Raw genomic sequence first — 9,885 nt, forward strand, 5'->3', positions numbered from 1 at the left:
AAATAGTGGGGATCCTTGCAGTGTGTTCAAATTGATTCCAAGTATCGGCAAAGCTCAGCCATACCAATAGGGTAATACGTGGTACCGGATTCATTCAGTAAGCGGTGTTATGGAACGCTGGTGAATGCTATGCTATATGAAGCCCGTACACTGATGCTCTCTCTACTCTATGTGAGTTACCCTTCCATCCGTCCGATGCAGTAAGTCTAAGAAAAGCACCTGCACCTCATATTTTTGAAACACGCAGGCAAACAAATATAGAACTACCCCGGGACCCTCAAATTACACAGACCACTCCACTCAGCTTCTCTGTTCTCCTTTTTGTCTGCATTTCGATCCCATTACACAGACCACTCGACTCAGCTTCTCTGTTTTCCTTTTTGTCTGCATTTCGATCCCATTACACAGACCACTCCACTCAGCTTCTCTGTTCGCCTTTTTGTCTGCATTTCGATCCCATTACACACACCACTCCACTCAGCTTCTCTGTTCTCCTTTTTGTCTGTATTTCGATCCCATTACACAAACCACTCCACTCAGCTTCTGAAGGCCCCCACACATTACAGCCCCGAAGTGGCCAACGCCGTGTAGGTTGAATGTAAGGTATGATTGATTGAATGGCTGGCCATCTTTATTCCAACTAAAGACTTTGAGTCAATCCGATGAGACTTGGTCTTCTTATATTGCGTGCTGCCTACGATGCAAGATGTTGAACCTTGTTTACAAGTCATTCACCAATTATGTTTGGCTTGTGTTATGGAACGCACGCACTTCTGCAGGCAAACAAATATAGAAACGCAGGGGTTTCACACGCACTTCTGCAGGCAAACAAATATAGAAACGCAGGGGTTTCACACGCACTTCTGCAGGCAAACAAATATAGAAACACAGGGGTTTCACACGCACTTCTGCAGGCAAACAAATATAGAAACGCAGGGGTTTCACACGCACTTCTGTAGGCAAACAAATATAGAAACGCAGGCTACGTTACAGGTCGATTCCAAAGGGTTTAGAGGATGAAAACTCATTTTGCACCGAAGAGTTAAAGTTGCTCTGACTGGGTGAACTCGATCAGTTGCTTCGGGATCAACTTGGTCAGCGATTATTTACGGCTATGCAACTAGTGGGGATCCTTGCAGTGTGTTTTAATTGATTCCAAGTATCGGCAAAGCTCAGCCATACCAGTAGGGTAATACATGGTACCTGATTACATGGAATCAATTAGAACACACTGCAAGGATCCCCACTAGTTGCATAGCCGTAAATAATCGCTGACCAAGTTGATCCCGAAGCAACTGATCGAGTTCACCCAGTCAGAGCAACTTTGACTCTTCGGCGCAAAATGAGTTTTCATCCTCTAAACCCTTTGGAATCGACCTGTAACGTAGCCTGCGTTTCTATATTTGCTTGCCTGCAGAAGTGCGTGTGAAACCCCTGCGTTTCTATATTTGTTTGCCTGCAGAAGTGCGTGTGAAACCCCTGCGTTTCTATATTTGTTTGCCTGCAGAAGTGCGTGTGAAACCCCTGCGTTTCTATATTTGTTTGCCTGCAGAAGTGCGTGTGAAACCCTTGCGTTTCTATATTTGTTTTCCTGCAGAAGTGCGTGCGTTCCATAACACAAGCCAAACATAATTGGTGAATGACTTGTGAACAAGGTTCAACATCTTGCATCGTAGGCAGCACGCAATATAAGAAGACCAAGTCTCATCGGATTGACTCCAAGTCTTTAGTTGGAATAAAGATGGCCAGCCATTCATTCAATCATACCTTACATTCAAACTACACGGCGTTGGCCACTTCGGGGCTGTAATGTGTGGGGGCCTTCAGAAGCTGAGTGGAGTGGTCTGTGTAATGGGATCGAAATGCAGACAAAAAGGAGAACAGAGAAGCTGAGTGGAGTGGTCTGTGTAATGGGATCGAAATGTAGACAAAAAGGCGAACAGAGAAGCTGAGTGGAGTGGTCTGTGTAATGGGATCGAAATGCAGACAAAAAGGAGAACAGAGAAGCTGAGTGGAGTGGTCTGTGTAATGGGATCGAAATGCAGACAAAAAGGAGAACAGAGAAGCTGAGTGGAGTGGTCTGTGTAATTTGAGGGTCCCGGGGTAGTTCTATATTTGTTTGCCTGCGTGTTTCAAAAATATGAGGTGCAGGTGCTTTTCTTAGACTTACTGCATCGGACGGATGGAAGGGTAACTCACATAGAGTAGAGAGAGCATCAGTGTATGGGCTTCATACATTATAGCATTCACGAGCGTTCCATAATAGCGCTTACTGAATGAATCGGGTACCACGTATTACCCTATTGGTATGGCTGAGCTTTGCCGATACTTGGAATCAATTAGAACACACTGCAAGGATCCCCACTAGTTGCATAGCCGTAAATAATCGCTGACCAAGTTGATCCCGAAGCAACTGATCGAGTTCACCCAGTCAGAGCAACTTTGACTCTTCGGCGCAAAATGAGTTTTCATCTTCTAAACCCTTTGTAATCGACCTGTAACGTAGCCTGCGTTTCTATATTTGTTTGCCTGCAGAAGTGTGTGTGAAACCCCTGCGTTTCTATATTTGTTTGCCTGCAGAAGTGCGTGTTAAACCCCTGCGTTTCTATATTTGTTTGCCTGCAGAAGTGCGTGTGAAACCCCTGCGTTTCTATATTTGTTTTCCTGCAGAAGTGCGTGCGTTCCATAACACAAGCCAAACATAGTTGGTGAATGACTTGTGAACAAGGTTCAACATCTTGCATCGTAGGCAGCCTACGATGCAAGATGTTGAACCTTGTTCACAAGTCATTCACCAATTATGTTTGGCTTGTGTTATGGAACACACGCACTTCTGCAGGCAAACAAATATAGAAACGCAGGGGTTTCACACGCACTTCTGCAGGCAAACAAATATAGAAACGCAGGGGTTTCACACGCACTTCTGCAGGCAAACAAATATGGAAACGCAGGGGTTTCACACGAACTTCTGCAGGCAAACAAATATAGAAACGCAGGGGTTTCACACGAACTTCTGCAGGCAAACAAATATAGAAACGCAGGCTACGTTACAGGTCGATTCCAAAGGGTTTAGAGGATGAAAACTCATTTTGCGCCGAAGAGTCAAAGTTGCTCTGACTGGGTGAACTCGATCAGTTGCTTCAGGATCAACTTGGTCATCGATTATTTACGGATATGCAACTAGTGGGGATCCTTGCAGTGTGTTCTAATTGATTCCAAGTATCGGCAAAGATCAGCCATACCAATAGGGTAATACGTGGTACCCGATTCATTCAGTAAGTGGTGTTATGGAACGCTGGTGAATTCTATGCTGTATGAAGCCCGTACACTGATGCTCTCTCTACTCTATGTGAGTTATCCTTCCATCCGTCCGATGCAGTAAGTCTAAGAAAAGCACCTGCACCTCATATTTTTGAAACACGCAGGCAAACAAATATAGAACTACCCCGGGACCCTCAAATTACACAGACCACTCCACTCAGCTTCTCTGTTCTCCTTTTTGTCTGCATTTCGATCCCATTACACAGACCACTCCACTCAGCTTCTCTGTTCTCCTTTTTGTCTGCATTTCGATCCCATTACACAGACCACTCCACTCAGCTTCTCTGTTCGCCTTTTTGTCTGCATTTCGATCCCATTACACAGACCACTCCACTCAGCTTCTCTGTTCTCCTTTTTGTCTGCATTTCGATCCCATTACACAGACCACTCCACTCAGCTTCTGAAGGCCCCCACACATTACAGCCCCGAAGTGGCCAACGCCGTGTAGTTTGAATGTAAGGTATGATTGATTGAATGGCTGGCCATCTTTATTCCAACTAAAGACTTTGAATCAATCCGATGAGACTTGGTCTTCTTATATTGCGTGCTGCCTACGATGCAAGATGTTGAACCTTGTTCACAAGTCATTCACCAATTATGTTTGGCTTGTGTTATGGAACGCACGCACTTCTGCAGGCAAACAAACATAGAAACGCAGGGGTTTCACACGCACTTCTGCAGGCAAACAAATATAGAAACGCAGGGGTTTCACACACACTTCTGCAGGCAAACAAATATAGAAACGCAGGGGTTTCACACGCACTTCTGCAGGCAAACAAATATAGAAACACAGGGGTTTTACACGCACTTCTGCAGGCAAACAAATATAGAAACGCAGGCTACGTTACAGGTCGATTCCAAAGGGTTTAGAGGATGAAAACTCATTTTGCGCCGAAGAGTCAAAGTTGCTCTGACTGGGCGAACTCGATCAGTTGCTTCAGGATCAACTTGGTCAGCGATTATTTACGGCTATGCAACTAGTGGGGATCCTTGCAGTGTGTTCTAATTGATTCCAAGTATCGGCAAAGCTCAGCCATACCAATAGGGTAATACGTGGTACCCGATTCATTCAGTAAGCGGTGTTATGGAACGCTGGTGAATGCTATGCTGTATGAAGCCCGTACACTGATGCTCTCTCTACTCTATGTGAGTTACCCTTCCATCCGTCCGATGCAGTAAGTCTAAGAAAAGCACCTGCACCTCATATTTTTGAAACACGCAGGCAAACAAATATAGAACTACCCCGGGACCCTCAAATTACACAGACCACTCCACTCAGCTTCTCTGTTCTCCTTTTTGTCTGCATTTCGATCCCATTACACAGACCACTCCACTCAGCTTCTCTGTTCTCCTTTTTGTCTGCATTTTGATCCCATTACATAGACCACTCCGCTCAGCTTCTCTGTTCTCCTTTTTGTCTGCATTTCGATCCCATTACACAGACCACTCCACTCAGCTTCTCTGTTCTCCTTTTTGTCTGCATTTCGATCCCATTACACAGACCACTCCACTCAGCTTCTAAAGGCCCCCACACATTACAGCCCCGAAGTGGCCAACGCCGTGTAGTTTGAATGTAAGGTATGATTGATTGAATGGCTGGCCATCTTTATTCCAACTAAAGACTTTGAATCAATTCGATGAGACTTGGTCTTCTTATATTGCGTGCTGCCTACGATGCAAGATGTTGAACCTTGTTCACAAGTCATTCACCAATTATGTTTGGCTTGTGTTATGGAACGCACGCACTTCTGCAGGCAAACAAATATAGAAACACAGGGGTTTCACACGCACTTCTGCAAGCAAACAAATATAGAAACGCAGGGGTTTCACACGCACTTTTGCAGGCAAACAAATATAGAAACGCAGGGGTTTCACACGCACTTCTGCAGGAAAACAAATATAGAAACGCATGGGTTTCACACGCACTTCTGCAAGCAAAGAAATATAGAAACGCAGGCTACGTTACAGGTCGATTCCAAAGGGTTTAGAGGATGAAAACTCATTTTGTGCCGAAGAGTCAAAGTTGCTCTGACTGGGTGAACTCGATCAGTTGCTTCGGGATCAACTTGGTCAGCGATTATTTACGGCTATCCAACTAGTGGGGATCCTTGCAGTGTGTTCTAATTGATTCCAAGTATCGGCAAATCTCAACCATACCAATAGGGTAATACGTGGTACCCGATTCATTCAGTAAGCGGTGTTATGGAACGCTGGTGAATGCTATGCTGTATGAAGCCCGTACACTGATGCTCTCTCTACTCTATGTGAGTTACCCTTCCATCCGTTCGATGCAGTAAGTCTAAGAAAAGCACCTGCACCTCATATTTTTGAAACACGCAGGAAAACAAATATAGAACTACCCCGGGACCCTCAAATTACACAGACCACTCCACTCAGCTTCTTTGTTCTCCTTTTTGTCTGCATTTCGATCCCATTACACAGACCACTCCACTCAGCTTCTCTGTTCTCCTTTTTGTCTGCATTTCGATCCCATTACACAGACCACTCCACTCAGCTTCTCTGTTCTCCTTTTTGTCTGCATTTCGATCCCATTACACAGACCACTCCACTCAGCTTCTCTGTTCTCCTTTTTGTTTGCATTTCGATCCCATTACACAGACCACTCCACTCAGCTTCTGAAGGCCCCCACACATTACAGCCCCAAAGTGGCCAACGCCGTGTAGTTTGAATGTAAGGTATGATTGATTGAATGGCTGGCCATCTTTATTCCAACTAAAGACTTTGAATCAATCCGATGAGACTTGGTCTTCTTATATTGCGTGCTGCCTACGATGCAAGATGTTGAACCTTGTTCACAAGTCATTCACCAATTATGTTTGGCTTGTGTTATGGAACGCACGCACTTCTGCAGGCAAAAAAATATAGAAACGCAGGGGTTTCACACGCACTTCTGCAGGCAAACAAATATAGAAACGCAGGGGTTTCACACGCACTTCTGCAGGCAAACAAATATAGAAACGCAGGGGTTTCACACGCACTTCTGCAGGCAAACAAATACAGAAACGCAGGGGTTTCACACGCACTTCTGCAGGCAAACAAATATAGAAACGCAGGCTACGTTACAGGTCAATTCCAAAGGGTTTAGAGGATGAAAACTCATTTTGCGCCGAAGAGTCAAAGTTGCTCTGACTGGGTGAACTCGATCAGTTGCTTCAGGATCAACTTGGTCCGCGATTATTTACAACTATGCAACTAGTGGGGATCCTTGCAGTGTGTTCTAATTGATTCCAAGTATCGGCAAAGCTCAGCCATACCAATAGGGTAATACGTGGTACCCGATTCATTCAGTAAGCGGTGTTATGGAACGCTGGTGAATGCTATCCTGTATGAAGCTCGTACACTGATGCTCTCTCTACTCTATGTGAGTTACCCTTCCATCCGTCCGATGCAGTAAGTCTAAGAAAAGCACCTGCACCTCATATTTTTGAAACACGCAGGCAAACACATATAGAACTACCCCGGGACCCTCAAATTACACAGACCACTCCACTCAGCTTCTCTGTTCTCCTTTTTGTCTGCATTTCGATCCCATTACACAAACTACTCCACTCAGCTTCTCTGTTCTCCTTTTTGTCTGCATTTCGATCCCATTACGCAGACCACTCCACTCAGCTTCTCTGTTCTCCTTTTTGTCTGCATTTCGATCCCATTACACAGACCACTCCACTCAGCTTCTCTGTTCTCCTTTTTGTCTGCATTTCGATCCCATTACACAGACCACACCACTCAGCTTCTGAAGGCCCCCACACATTACAGCCCCGAAGTGGCCAACGCCGTGTAGTTTGAATGTAAGGTATGATTGATTGAATGGCTGGCCATCTTTATTCCAACTAAAGACTTTGAATCAATCCGATGAGACTTGGTCTTCTTATATTGCGTGCTGCCTACGATGCAAGATGTTGAACCTTGTTCACAAGTCATTCACCAATTATGTTTGGCTTGTGTTATGGAACGCACGCACTTCTGCAGGCAAACAAATATAGAAACGCAGGGGTTTCACACGCACTTCTGCAGGCAAACAAATATAGAAACGCAGGGGTTTCACACGCACTTCTGCAGGCAAACAAATATAGAAACGCAGGGGTTTCACACGCACTTCTGCAGGCAAACAAATATAGAAATGCAGGGGTTTCACACGCACTTCTGCAGGCAAACAAATAGAGAAACGCAGGCTACGTTACAGGTCAATTCCAAAGGGTTTAGAGGATGAAAACTCATTTTGCGCCGAAGAGTCAAAGTTGCTCTGACTGGGTGAACTCGATCAGTTGCTTCAGGATCAACTTGGTCAACGATTATTTACGGCTATGCAACTAGTGGGGATCCTTGCATTGTGTTCTAATTGATTCCAAGTATCGGCAAAGCTCAGCCATACCAATAGGGTAATACGTGGTACAGAACACTACACTCAGCTTCTCTGTTCTCCTTTTTGTTTGCATTTCGATCCGATTACACAGACCACTCCACTCAGCTTCTCTGTTCTCCTTTTTGTCTGCATTTCGATCCCATTACACAGACCACTCCACTCAACTTCTCTGTTCGCCTTTTTGTCTGCATTTCGATCCCATTACACAGACTACTCCACTCAGCTTCTCTGTTCTCCTTTTTGTCTTCATTTCGATCCCATTATGCAGACCACTCCACTCAGCTTCTGAAAGCCCCCACAAATTTCAGCCCCGAAGTGGCCAACGCCGTGTAGTTTGAATGTAAGGTATGATTGATTGAATGGCTGGCCATCTTTATTCCAACTAAAGACTTTGAGTCAATCCGATGAGACTTGGTCTTCTTATATTGTGTGCTGCCTACGATGCAAGATGTTGAACCTTGTTCACAAGTCATTCACCAATTATGTTTGGCTTGTGTTATGGAACGCACACACTTCTGCAGGAAAACAAATATAGAAACGCAGGGGTTTCACACGCACTTCTGTAGGCAAACAAATATAGAAACGCAGGGGTTTCACACGCACTTCTGTAGGCAAACAAATATAGAAACGCAGGGGTTTCACACGCACTTCTGCAGGCAAACAAATATAGAAACGCAGGGGTTTCACACGCACTTGTGCAGCCAAACAAATATAGAAACGCAGGGGTTTCACACGCACTTCTGCAGGCAAACAAATATAGAAACACAGGGGTTTCACACGCACTTCTGCAGGCAAACAAATATAGAAACGCAGGCTACGTTACAGGTCGATTCCAAAGGTTTTAGAGGATGAAAACTCATTTTGCGCCGAAGAGTCAAAGTTGCTCTGACTGGGTGAACTCGATCAGTTGCTTCAGGATCAACTTGGTCAGCGATTATTTACGGCTATGCAACTAGTGGGGATCCTTGCAGTGTGTTCTAATTGATTCCAAGTATCGGCAAAGCTCAACCATACCAATAGGGTAATACGTGGTACCGGATTCATTTAGTAAGCGGTGTTATGGAACGCTGGTGAATGCTATGCTGTATGAAGCCCGTACACTGATTCTCTCTCTACTCTATGTGAGTTACCCTTCCATCCGTCCGATGCAGTAAGTCTAAGAAAAGCACCTGCACCTCATATTTTTGAAACACGCAGGCAAAGAAATATGGAACTACCCCGGGACCCTCAAATTACACAGACCACTCCACTCAGCTTCTCTGTTCTCCTTTTTGTTTGCATTTCGATCCCATTACACAGACCACTCCACTCAGCTTCTCTGTTCTCCTTTTTGTCTGCATTTCGATCCCATTACACAGAACACTCCACTCAGCTTCTCTGTTCGCCTTTTTGTCTGCATTTCGATCCCATTACACAGACCACTCCACTCAGCTTCTCTGTTCTCCTTTTTGTCTGCATTTCGATCCCATTACACAGACCACTCCACTCAGCTTCTGAAGGCCCCCACACATTACAGCCCCGAAGTGGCCAACGCCGTGTAGTTTGAATGTAAGGTATGATTGATTGAATGGCTGGCCATCTTTATTCCAACTAAATACTTTGAGTCAATCCGATGAGACTTGGTCTTCTTATATTGCGTGCTGCCTACGATGCAAGATGTTGAACCTTGTTCACAAGTCATTCACCAATTATGTTTGGCTTGTGTTCTGGAACGCACACACTTCTGCAGGCAAACAAATATAGAAACGCAGGGGTTTCACACGCACTTCTGCAGGCAAACAAATATAGAAACGCAGGGGTTTCACACGCACTTCTGTAGGCAAACAAATATAGAAACGCAGGCTACGTTACAGGTCGATTCCAAAGGGTTTAGAGGATGAAAACTCATTTTGTGCCGAAGAGTTAAAGTTGCTCTGACTGGGTGAACTCGATCAGTTGCTTCGGGATCAACTTGGTCAGCGATTATTTACGGCTATGCAACTAGTGGGGATCCTTGCAGTGTGTTTTAATTGATTCCAAGTATCGGCAAAGCTAAGCCATACCAGTAGGGTAATACGTGGTACCCGATTACATGGAATCAATTAGAACACACTGCAAGGATCCCTACTAGTTGCATAGCCGTAAATAATCGCTGACCTAGTTGATCCCGAAGCAACTGATCGAGTTCACGCAGTCAGAGC

Source organism: Pinus tabuliformis, chromosome Q (assembly GCF_031772625.1).
Source record: "Pinus tabuliformis cultivar Carrire ecotype Pingquan chromosome Q, CPIR1, whole genome shotgun sequence".
NCBI lineage: Eukaryota > Viridiplantae > Streptophyta > Pinopsida > Pinales > Pinaceae > Pinus > Pinus tabuliformis.